General features: G+C 46.3%; 1 protein-coding gene across 6 annotated transcripts in view; it reads right to left on the bottom strand.

The window, feature by feature from the left end:
• Positions 1-12,107, bottom strand: part of ATXN1 (ataxin 1) — a 218,873-nt gene extending 206,766 nt beyond the window's left edge. For 3 of the 6 annotated variants that reach the window (XM_037380532.1, XM_037380538.1, XM_037380535.1), the window contains exons 1-2: positions 11,737-12,107; positions 5,439-5,559 (exon numbers count right to left, since the gene is read on the bottom strand). The gene's annotated coding sequence lies outside the window, so the exon portion shown is untranslated. Of the gene's footprint in view, positions 1-5,438; positions 5,560-7,668; positions 7,809-10,792; positions 11,036-11,736 lie in introns of those variants that run through there. The other 3 variants (XM_037380537.1, XM_037380536.1, XM_037380533.1) reach the window with 3 other exon arrangements.
• Positions 12,108-12,520: the final 413 nt, after the last annotated feature.

Genomic DNA, 12,520 nt, shown 5'->3' with positions numbered 1-12,520 from the left:
TAATAAAATTTTAATCAAATTCAATAGCATGGTTCCACATGGTTGAATTTCAGAGACACTGGGCCTGAACAGGACCCATCTGACTCCTGATCTGCAGGAGAGACTTTGACCTTACCAGGACTGCCATGAGCAGGCTGATGTCACTTCACCCCATAAATCCCCTTGCCTGACGCTGTAGCTAAGCACCACTGAACTCAGGTACCCTCTAGGAACACTGCAATGTTGTCATTTGCAGCAAGACTTGTAATGCATTCCCCAGGCAGAAACAAGGGTTGCTGTGGCCACTACAGTAAAAGAATGTGAAAAGGGATTGGGGAACAATAAAAAAAGACAGGTAACAGTAGAGAAAACAGAGTGACAATTTACTTAAGTCTCTCATATTAAAACAACACAACAATTACCAGTATCAGCTGAACTATCAAACAGATATTACAAGAAACAGTGGGTTTTTTCAAAGAATAAAATTTCCTGTTGATTGATTATTTCAACGGAGAGGAGAAATGATACACGAAAGGTCTCTCTGACACAAGTTCCTGCTTCCTGATGTCTAAATTATGTTAGGTTTTAGTTCGGGGTTTTTTTTGAGACATTACTTATTTAACATTCTGTTTGCAGTGCAAAAGTAATCTAAACCCCTTTTTTATTTTTTGGCAAATGCTGTGCACTGCTCACGTTAAGCTTACCGTTGACTGTGAACTGTTAACATGTCTTAGAGTGGTTTCAATGTTCCTATGGCAAGCCTACACAGCATTTAGGAAACAATGATATCCCCAGGCCCGCACTGTAGTTTCTGAAGCACAGATTAAGCACGGTATTCTGCTCAACAAGCTCATCACTGTTAAGTAACTCATCAGAAAATAAAGAGGGAATTATCAAATGGGAATTGCCAAGTAATTAGTTCTCTGAAGCAGATGACATACAACTGTTAAAGGGAGGGGCTTCCCTGTTAGTCATATGTCAGAGTAGAGCCTACTAATCTGTAAATAAAAATGCATTACATATGATTAGTGCTACGGGTTTTTAACCACTAGTGGTACATGGAGAATAAACTTACAACTTCTTCTAGTATAATCTTCTACTAAGATTTTTTTTTCTTGCACACAGTAAATTTTCAAACTCTTCCGGATCTACTTGCTGTCAAGATTTATCTGGGGAAAACTATGAATATGGCACAGTACCAGGCAGGTGATATGCTCAGGGGCTACGGAAGAGGAGAAATGCATTTACCACCATAATAATTTGAAAAATCACTCTCTACTCAGCAACTGCACATGGCACTAAAAAGGAACCACACCAATGAGAAAATATTCACTAGCACAAAATTTCCAAGCACGTTAAAGGAGGATTAAGCTTTCTTTTTTGTAATTATCCTTCTCCATTAAAGCCTGACTTTCTTTCAAGTAGCTGGCCTCACAGAAAATGTTAAATTTACAAAACTACAAGGGCTTTCACGCATGGGTACCTGACAAACAAAAATGTGCTAACAGTCACAACCACGCTCCCATACGAGTGAGAAACACTTCAACATTTGTACTCTATTTTATAGAGCACAAAGTGACTCAATAAATCCTTAAGTCATGCTTACAGCTAGCCGCAAAATGGGTTGATCACCATTAAGTAACTGCTCAGAAGATAAAGAAGCAATTATCAGACTTGGGGGTTGCCTCCATCACAGCATCTCACCGTGAGAAACCCCTCAGCCAACACATTCAAATGCAGAAGCTGCCACTTGGGCTAACCTTCAACCGAAATACCCCTGGTACCGGGGGCTAACCTTCATCACCCAAAAGCATGCCCCTGGTATCGAGGCACAGCAAAACTCACCGGCACACCCCTGCTCAACACACACCGCCAAGGAAGAGGGCAGGAAGGCGCACACAGATGCTGAGGCTCACACTCAACTGTACATCGCATCTAGTCATCTCACCACTTTTGGCCCTCAGCACGTAGCAGTTCTCCATCTCTCAATACTTACACTAACATTCAAAAGCCCACGCTTTGAAGTAATGCCAACAAGCCGCAGTGCGTGGGACAGCAAGTCCCTTGTTCCACTTGCAGATACACGTTTTTTAAAACAGAAGTTGGAAGGTCATGTTTTATAGCACATTAGGAACGTGAACCTTGTGTTTTTATGTAGAAAGATCACTACCACCAACTCCATTTACACTTTAGACGGTGTTACAAAACCTTCAATCAGCCAGACACCAGACCTTCAATACCTGCTGAACAAACAGCAGAGCAAAAACATGAAAGGTCGCAGCTGAGGTGATGGGGTAGGGCTGAGGGGACCACAAAGCCTCATTCCTAAGACACCAGTCTGCACTCACATCACTTCATTTAATTTACCTTTAAGCTACACACAACACAACCAATTGAAAAAAAATAAAATTATTTCTAATTACTACCCAATTAAACCTAGCTCACATCTCCGTTTGTGCTCTTAAAATGTTAAAAATCTCCATCGCCTACCTTCCCTTAGCCCTACAGCCACTGTAAGCCTTCATAAATAGTATGAGAAGGAAGAAACAAAACCAGTTATGATAAAAGGACACAGATACGGCAATCAAAAAGCCACCACTGGACACACTATTATAGAGACGGATTAGCTCTTTTTATGTTCACTACAAAGTATTTTAAAAGGGCAGATTGTTGTCCGTTTACAGAGAGCAGTAGCCAAAAGTCTGCATAAAACATAAATTATGTCTTACATAAAAAAATAAGTTACATTAGGTAGTGTACAGGCATACTCATGGAAAAATCAGGAAAAAAATTCTTAGAAATGGGCTGCGGCTCTAAATTCAACCCAATATTATAATATGATTAATAGATACCAAGTGACTTGACAGTGGAAAAGATTAAAAAGAACTCTTTAGTTGTTAAAGTGTCCAGTCTCTCATGCAAAATCCTCTCAACGCAACTGTTCAAAAGAAAGCATTGAGTCATTTGCCTACGTGGAAGGAGGCAGTGCATGCTCTGAACAAATAACAATAACTCTGTTTTGTAGAGCAGGCAAAAATTAACTGAAGTCATGATTAAAAAAAAAAAAAAAAAAAAAAAAGCTGTATCTCTGTGTATTTGTTTTAATTTTATTCTTACTAATCCCCATGTCCTTATTCAGGCAAGATGTTTAGCAGGCTCTGCAAGAATGCTGCTTGAATTAGAAGGGTAAGCACACTGGGAGCTCACACACAACAGCGACATTACTCCCTGAAGCCACATGATTCCTCACGCTGGTAAAGCCACGAACGCACGTGTAGGGCCATCAGGACTAAAGCAAGGTTTCTGAGATCTCATTTTGGATGCGTTCAAACACGTTCCATGTTTGATCCCTCTGACAGACTGTGGATGGTAATAACCCAGGCCTGCCTAAAACGGAGCAGGGTCTCACCACCTTCACCCCGAAACAAATACGAAAGCCAGAAAGACAACGGGTTTTTGCATGTGATGCTCTGTCTTAAGCCGTGTAACCTATCTGAGGCTGCTCGCTGCACAGCGCCAGGTCACGTTCCTTTCACGTGTCACTACTGTGAGCTCCCCCCTGTTACATCCAGTGACAGAGAGAATGCTTGTAAGCAGGCAGTCTCCACCTCAGCAACGCTTCTTTCACTCATCTAGTTATACAGTGGGCCTGATTTTGATCGCTCCCTAGAGAAAATGAGAACTAACTAATGAGGCCAACAGAGGTACCCCAAACTTAGTGACTAAAATGTCCAACGACAAGAAAAGAAGCCAAAACAAATCTGATCTAAGGTCTAGAACTACAACACTATACTGCAAGCTGCGCTGGCACAGAAAAAAGCAGTACAGTACTACAGTCCTGTCATGCCTCTGCACCAGACTTAACTAGGTTATATTTTTTACCCAAACTGTTTGCCTAACACGTAATATATTCTCTCTCGTGCAACTGCAGGAAATGCCAGATGCTAAAATATTTGAGGTGACTTAGCAACACATTGTGGATAACACAATCTGATTATTCATAGGATTTGACCAATACACTATAAAGATTACTACTTCTAATTAAGAGCTGTAAGTCTTTCCTGGAGTAATTACTTCTGCAAATAAATACAATTTCATACAGCCCAAGCTAATTCAGAAAAAAATGAAATGCTCTGTGGAAATGATAATGTCATAACAAAACGCTTCCTTCTATCCACCTCCCAAGTCAAGAGCTGCTACCAAGTCAGTTTTCTTCCAAAATGGAAAGACGAAATGTGTCAGTGCCCAGGCACTTTGTCTGGTTTTCCACTCTAAAGAAATTCTTACTGCTCTGAAGAGATACAGTGGTTACAATCTACCCCCACCATTCAAGCTCATTTGTAAACCGTAACAGGCATGTCTTTGCATGTAACTACTTCTTAGACAACTTCCCCTTAAAGCACAGCACCCTTCCCCTCAGCCACAATAAAATGTAAATTATGTGCTGCATACTTTTCCATGACATGCCGCAGACATTAAAAAGTTATTCTGCAATGGAGACTTTCTGATCAGCCCCTCAAAAGCAGAATGCTAGAGTAATTAATTTTTCTGGCTGTAAATAGAAAAAAAAAAATCCTTTGATTTTCTGCAAGTAACCACTACATTTCATTTTCTTTTATTTAAAGACACAGGCAATTTTCTTATGACCCTTTATCTTTTTTTTTTAAGCATTAGCAGTATTGCCAATCCCAAGCACTCAAAAATCATGTAACAGGTCCAAAAAACCAGGCTGGCTTAATGACAATCAGATTAAAGAAATAAAATAAAAATTTATGTTCTTTTTATTGGCAGTATGTTCGTTGAGCCTCGACACTTGGTTCTTTCAAGGTATTCTCCACAACCATATGGGAAGGAGAGAGAGGAGAGAGGGAGAGCAGACTGATATATGTGCGCTAATACATCCCGTCTGGCTACAGCATTTCAGGGAAAACAATCAGAAGAATTGAAAACATTCCTCAAACCACAGTTAAAGACACCAGGCACGTCAGTAGTGACTAGTTATCCTGGGAAGTATCGCAATGCCAGGACCAAGTTCAGTGCACAGGAGTAACTCAAGACACTGGAAAAGTCAAGCAGGCTGCAAGCAACAAAAACCACTGAAAATATTCGTAAAAGTGATTAATACAATTTTACGTGTGGCATTTGACAACAAAAATCAAAACCTGTAAACTTTTCCATTCATACCATCATCTTTTAGTAACCGAATATGCTCTGACCTGGGGTGAGCATAACACCACTCATCTGGAGCCCACTGTCCTGTAAGTCACCGAACTGAGTCACCAGAGTTAATGGAATTTTTTTAACCAAGAGTTTCTCAAGGACCTCTACTGCCAGGCAAGGGAAGTATGAAGTGTCCCGGGTAGGTAACCCCACGGGCACCCTAAGGTGCCCACGCTGATTAAAGCCCAGAGCAGACAGCGTACACTGGTTAGAGGAAATAAAAAGCATTACATTCTCACCTTAGTGGCAGTGCATATCTGTACGGTGAAGAGAAAAACGAAGGTGGTCACTGTCCTGCAGGGGTCAAGAATAAATTCACAGCTTGTATTGCTTGCGCATCTGGCTTGGCCTGCAATGTGACTGTTGATCCAGGAGTTGAGAGGGTGGAAACCAAAATAAAAAGAAACAAAAACACAGTTAAGAGTCAAACAATTTACAACATGCTAAGACATCCCAACAAAGAACTGAGAGACTGCTTTTGCTATTACTCAAGCACAAATAAACTATACATTTAATTCTGCAGAGCACATACAGTAGAGAGCAGAGGCCATTTATCCAAACTGAGTGCTCTCTCCCTAAATGTGATCTTAATGAGGTGAAGAATCCTAAGCGAGTTGAGATGACTGTCTTCACTGCCAACAGAATATATTTTATTTGAGGAGGAGCATCATCCAGAAAACATACTGCTGCAACTGCTACTATTAAGTGAAAAATAACCAGCTTTGGGAACGTGCCGCTACCTTGTACGCTATTTTCTCATTAATGGTGGCATGCTAGACTCAATGCATATTACTGAAAATTCCCAAATAATATAAACAAAGGAAAACTTTACCAGTGTGGAGATTTTTTCTATTTCTGTATTTTTGCTCAGTAAAATTATGAAGAGCCAGCACTGAATTTCTGCTGACGTTACATATTAAACAAAATACATTTTAGTTTTTCACTTGGAGTCTCACCAAATATTTTTATCACTCTCGGGACAATAAAAGGATTTAGTGGGACCATTTCTCCCTCACTGAGAAGCATTTCTGTTGTTTCAGTTTATGAACATACTTACTCGTTCCTATTTATGGGAGGATTTACACACATACTTAACTCTTGATAGGTTCTTTAATCAACCCTCATTCAGCAAACCCCTCACTGGGACATGTACTAAAGTAACTTTGCAGACTGGGACCAATGCACAAACACAGATTTGCATGTGTCCTACAACCACTTCAGACTACAGCTTTGAGGTGAAAAAAACCAAACAAAAACCCATGAAGCATTACATTCTAAACACATGCACTAAGATCAAAAAGGAATTATGGTTATCGACCAGGTTTTTGTCATTCTGCAAAAGTCAGGAGTCTGCAAAGTTTCTTGCATTTTAAAACATTAGTCACGTACCAGCTCAGCCAAAATGAAGTAAAAATCTTCCAATTTCTTTATATACAGAATATGAACCACTGAACAAGAATCCAAAATACAGTGCATTTATCCAAATACCTACTTACCACACTTAGAGCTTTAAATAAAAGTAAAGTGAAAGGATGAGGTCAGGATTTTCAGTTTGCAAAGCTAAGGCTATTGATGTCACTGGAATAAAGCATGTCATTTCTTTGCAATGAAGCATCTACCTGTGCCAAGCCTTTTACTTGTGTTTCTCATGCTAATTATATTTCTATTTGTTAAAGCAGAGTTGGTTACAGCAATCTCAGAAGAGACCTACAACAAAATCCGTCGTCTGCACTCTGTGAATTGCACACACTGTACCTGTACAGTCCTCCAAAGCAGCCAAATCATTCACAACCTGTATGCTTAGCTGAGGCTGTCACACAGCCCGACTTCCCTCAAGCAGCATCAGCGTGAGCTGCCTCACACGCTGGAGTAGGTTTGCAGCCAGCCAGTGCTTCAGACCATCCATGCAATTCTGACACGCATTTCCTTTACAGCCTGCCATACTTCGTTATTGCATTTCCCCTTCAATTAGTACACCACAACAAAAGCAGCGCACTGTACCAACAATGACAATGATAAATCCTGACTGTCGTCTACCAAGATGTAATGCTAAACTTCAGCAAGGGGAAAATCAGGCCTTGATTTTGCTTTACTAGCTACGTTACTAAAACAATTCTAATGTTTAAATCCTTAGTTGCTTTTCAGGTGACTGCATTTAAGTGTCTATTTTCTTAATTAACAGGAAACTAGGCCACTGAATCTATTACATAAAAATTTTTCTTAAGTGAAATTCCAGGTCCCTTGTAAATGTCTTTTAAAACAAGGCTATTTTTTTCAACCTTTCTAAATAAATTCGATCAGGCCAGAAGGGCAAGAGAGAAAAGTTACACTGTTTATTTTCAAAAAGTCTTTTAACTACTGTATATTTGATCTTGTTGAAAATAATTACTTTCTAATGCTCTTTGTCACACAGGTAATTTGTCTTACAATAAAATATGTATAAGCAGCACGCGATACACAAAGGCTCACTCTACAGGAGTCGTCCTGCACGTGATTATTCCACGCTCTCCAGCCAGTCCCCCGAACAGGCTCTTCTATTTCAAGCCACCTCCTCGGTACGGAGGCCCAAACCGGAGGCGGCCGTGCCAAGCAGAGGAGGATATTCTCTCCTAACAAGAAAGGCGAGTTAGTTGAGGCACTGAAAAGCTGCACTTAGGGTGTAGGAAACTGCCCATGAGCTCCCTGTTCCCTCACCCTTCCAAGGAGAAACGTCCCTGCTCAGCAGCCAGGCTGAGACCTGCAAACTCGTCACACCAAATGCCAGACCACCGGCTGCCTGGCACCGCAGGAGCTGCACCACCGACAGGCATTCCTCATTACCTCCTCCAGCTCCGGTGCTTTACCATCACAGCGATTAAAATATCTATTTTACTGAGATATTTCTGGATTGCATTACGTTCCAGCCTGGTACTACAAACGCTCGGGAGCTGTGGGTGCTGATGATTTCTCATCATCGAGACATGAAATCCTCCAGGCCAAGTTCAATATTAGTGTAAGTGCATGCAAGATTAGTGACTGGAATAGGGGTGTTAACCACTTCTGCAGACGCTTAATGCAGCTCCGTAATCAGGCAAAAATCCTATTTAAGGCCACAGTGCTTTTTGCCGTAAAAAGATAGAAAGAAAAATAACAGTGATACGCTGCAGATCACTTTTTGAGCTCCGTTACTCTACTACATGTCTGGATTAAGTCCAATAAATGGAGTTATTCTAGATATACACCCATGTAAGTGCCTCACAATCCCGTCCCCTGGAGTCACTCCAGATTTATGACATTGGAACAGCGTGCCAAATTTGGTGCCTTTAAAAAATTATACCCATGTTTGTGAAAAAGTGGCTTAAAAGAGTGATGTCCAAACACTAAAAACAAATAGACATTGCTCGGGTAAATACATTTTTAAGAGCAGTATAGAGTCTGAAGCTAATTAGCTTGGGGGGGGGGGGGTGGTGGTGTAAACAAACAACAAAAAACCAAACAAACCAATGTTGGAAACAAAGTATTTGCTGAGAATCTTGTTTTTAATAATACATACTTAGGTTTTTCATCAAGAGAAACTGAAGTCAGCTTTCACCTAAAACAGGAAAGGGTTTAGACCTTGCTAAGAGCTCTGAAGAGGCTTAACAGACCCAAGTGACAATGGTGGTATCAGGTATCACTGATTTTCATTTTACTGGCCAGAAGGTATAAAGTACAGTATGCCAGTGGAGACTAACAAGCCTGTGGCCTAAAATGTGAAAGCTGGAATGTGAACCGTCACAAACACCGTTACAGCCACCAAACAGTCAAACCAGTCAGGCCGGGGGGGGGGGGGGGGGGGGGGGGGGGGGGAAGAGAAAAAAACAAAAAACCACACACACACTCGGAAGAAACTTTTATGCAAGCTTTTGTAAGCCAAAAGCATTTTTACAAATACCACACCTTCGTGAATTTGCTAATAATAAATACAAGTCGAACTGGCAATTTGGCTAACCTGCTAAGCGTGCCACGTACCGTCCCATCTGCCTGACACTACAGCCAGCGAAGAACACCCTTCCCGAGAAGTTCAACCATTAGGCAACCACCACCAGCATCCTTCGATGTTTGGCGAGCCCAAGGTGGTAGCCATGCCGGCTGTGCAGCACCGCGGTGGCACAGGCAGGGTGGCTGGTGGTAGCCCGGTGGGTTGCCGGCCAGCCGCGCACACACCTGACTGGACCGTGAATACCGTCTGTTACCATGGCAGCCTGATCTAATTACATGACTGATCAGGGCTGGAGTAAGCGTGCTGAAAGCCTACATTGCTGACATGTCGCTACATGATGAGAGAGACAGACAGACAGGCAAGCGCGGAGGAAAATCTATCGACCTCTGCCTTATGTAAAAAGTGAGGAGATTACAGCCACCCTTTACAAAAAAAACTGCTGCCTGTAAAATACCGGCCGGTTTTACAAACAAATTAGGTGCAATAACATGCAATTACAACTTACTATTATCTCACAGCACTGCAAAAATAACTACAGCGTAATATTTTCCCTGGCCATTCTCAATTTCCCTCTCCCTCATTCATAACCCTTGCTCCATATCATAAAACCGAACTATCTCCATCACCCGAACAGAAATAGCTTAACGCAGAGCCGGGATTTTCCTTTAGGGGAAGGCTTCGTTCGAAACTGAAATTAAAAGTCCTTGACTTCTCGGTGTGTAAGCAGAGTAACTCACTATGCCTGACCACATCTGACACGTAAAGTAACCATTACTGCATAAAATACATAACCATGAGTGTTAAAGCATAACCTGCGCTACAAAATATGAATTTCTCTACCATACCAAAGGGAAGAGGTCTCCAGCAAAGGTCATCTACCTGCACCCTTGCCGATCCGTACGCAGGAAACGTTTGTAAGGAGGAAGGTTTTACACACCTGGATTTCTTCGTCTGGGCGTAACAGGAACACTCAGAATTTTTCCCCCAATTCTATCTGGAGTTTGGGCTCACGGGGGAAGAGATGCTGCTCGGAGGAGTCCCTATTACACAGCATACGGTAAACAAAATAAAAATAGCCCGTCGCTCTCGTTGTCTACACAGTGCATTATATAACGGGCTTCCGACTTGTTTTCTTTTCTATTATTACTCTCCAGTAATTCCTCCTCTTCAATAACATGTAAATCGCTCCCAATTCTGTCATTTTATTATTATCGCTATTACAGTTACAGTAGGAGCTAACGTTTTCCAGCATGCTTTAATTTAGACTTTAATATTCTCAGGAATCGCACTGACGGATTCAGCACCCACCAACATACAAGGGGTCATTTATTCGTTCTCTGCCGGTAAATTACGATGCCGGGGGAGGGGGGGGGGGAACAAACGCAAGCCCCCTAGCCCAGCCGCCCGGCCCGGCCCCAGCACACCCCGAGGCGGGGGGCGGCGGTAGGTGAGCGGCGGGCGGGCAGCGGCCGCGGCCGGCGGCGAGCGGGGCCCCGGGGCGGCGGCGGGGAACCCTGGCCCGCTCCCCCCGGCACCCCGCGGGCAGGCGGCGGCCCCCCCGGTGCCCACCTCTCCCCCCGGCCTTCCCTCCCGCCCCGGCCCCCCCGCCCCCGCTCTCCCGGCCGGCAGTACCGGGTGGCGTCTGCAGCCGGCCTGGGCCCTGAGTGAAGCGGAGCGGGGCTGCCGCCGGGCACATCCCAGCCCCAGCGCCGCCTCCTCCTCCTCCTCCGCCTCCGCCGCCGCCGCCGCCACCTCCTCCTCCTCGCTTCATTCACCCTCCGGCAGCCGCCCAGCCCCGTACTACATACGCCGTGGCGGCGGCGACCGGCCCTGCCGGCACCCAGCCCCGCGCTGCGCCCCGCCGGGCCCGCCCGGCGTACGGGCACCGCACGGCCCCCCCGCACCGCGCAGCCACACACACACACACACAGTCAGTCACACACTGAGGTACGGCCCCGCACACACACACACAGTGGCACGGCCCCGCACACTGCCACACACACACACACACGCTGAGGCACGGCCCCGCACACACACACGCCCCGCGGCCGCCGCACCGGGGGCAGCGGCCGTTCGCAAAATGTCCACCGGCCCCGCGGCCACCCACACCCCGCCCGGGCCGGGGGCGAGGGGGGTTGCGTGTGAGGAAGGGGGAAGGTGCCCGGGGGGGGACAGGACTGTACGAGCGGCTGCCCCCGCCGGGCCGCCCCGGCCCCCCCGCCCCGTGTCCCCGCATCCCCGCTCCCTCCGCCGGCGCCCTCGGCCATTTCGCGGCCGCCCCCCCCTCCCTTCCCTCCCTCCCTCCCTCTCCCCCGGGGCCGGGGCCGGGCCCGCGGCAGCAGCGCCTGCGGGCCGGGCCGGGCCGGGCCGCGCCGGGCCGGGCTGGGCCGGGGGGCGGCCGCAGCGAGGCGGGCTGCAGCCCCGCGGCGAGGTGGGCAGTGCGCTCCCCTCCCCCGCGGCCCCGTGTTTTTCCAGCTGGAAATCGCCGGCGGTTCGCAGTCTAAACAAGGGAAGAAGCCGCGGGGGGGGGGGGGGGGGGCAGGCAGAAAGCAGAGGAGGAAGAAAAAGCCACTTACTGTAAAGTGTCAGTGGAGGTGGGGTTGGCGGGGGGGGGACCTCGCACACAAATGTCTTCCTAGCTGATCACGGGGCTTGGGGCTGCTTTTTTGTTTGTTTGGTTTTTTTCCTTCCCCCTGCAGTGACACAGGTCCGGGATGTCTCCACCACTGTAGTAGAAATGATGTCTGCGGTACCAGCGCTCGCTCCCTCTCCTCTCTCCAGCATGTAAATGGGTAATAGAAGCCAAATATGGAGCAGTTGGCTGCCTCTGCAACAGCTCAAGGATCCTACTTCATGCAAAAGGGGGGGGGGAGAAGGGAGGAGGAGGAGGAGGAGGCAAGGCAACACTCTGGCAGGCGGCCAAGAGAGCCACACAGATTATTGCATACGCACAGCTCCGCCGGGCCAAGGCGGCCTTAACCCTTTGCGTGGCGGCCGCACGCTACCCGCGGGCGGCACCGACGGGCCCGGGGAGCGGGCGGGGGCGGGGAGAGGTGGAGGGGTTGTGGGGGAGGGGAGGGGGGGGTCGCCTCGCCACTTACCTCCCGCCTGCCCCTTGTAACACTTGGAAGGCCAGGCTGGCTCTCTACGGCGGGCTGGAGCCCTGCGCGCCACTGTTCCACGCAAGTCCCCCCGCTCCGGTGGCTGGCTGCGGCGCGGGGATCTCAAATCACTTTGCAGGCGGAAAGAAATGAGCTGGGAAGGGGGGAAAAAAAACCGAATAACCACAAAAAATCCCCAACCCTATATTGTTTAAGGGGGAAGGAAGAGGCAGCTAGCGAAGCGTGCTGTCCTTCAGAA

This window comes from Falco rusticolus, chromosome 3 (genome assembly GCF_015220075.1).
Source record: "Falco rusticolus isolate bFalRus1 chromosome 3, bFalRus1.pri, whole genome shotgun sequence".
In the NCBI taxonomy this organism is placed as follows: Eukaryota; Metazoa; Chordata; class Aves; order Falconiformes; family Falconidae; genus Falco; species Falco rusticolus.
The sequence above is the reverse complement of the archived record's forward strand: the minus strand, read 5'-3'. Positions and strand labels throughout refer to the sequence as shown.